Genomic DNA, 225 nt, shown 5'->3' with positions numbered 1-225 from the left:
CATGGACTCTACTGGCCAGTGCCATGACCCCGGCAACTCATTTAGCTACGAGATAAACGGCCAAGTCCGGAATGACTGTACCTGCAGTGTGAATGGAACCCAGACCTTTTACAGATGTGGGCTAGGCGCTGGTAGTGGTGAAGCCACCGGAAGTGGACAGTCCGGGACGCAGACGACAGCGGGGGCGGGGAAAAACTGCAGCGTCGGCGACAACACGTACACAGA

The sequence above is a fragment of the Aplysia californica genome, unplaced genomic scaffold (assembly GCF_000002075.1).
Source record: "Aplysia californica isolate F4 #8 unplaced genomic scaffold, AplCal3.0 scaffold00280, whole genome shotgun sequence".
Classification (NCBI taxonomy): Eukaryota; Metazoa; Mollusca; class Gastropoda; order Aplysiida; family Aplysiidae; genus Aplysia; species Aplysia californica.
Note: the sequence above shows the minus strand (reverse complement) of the source record.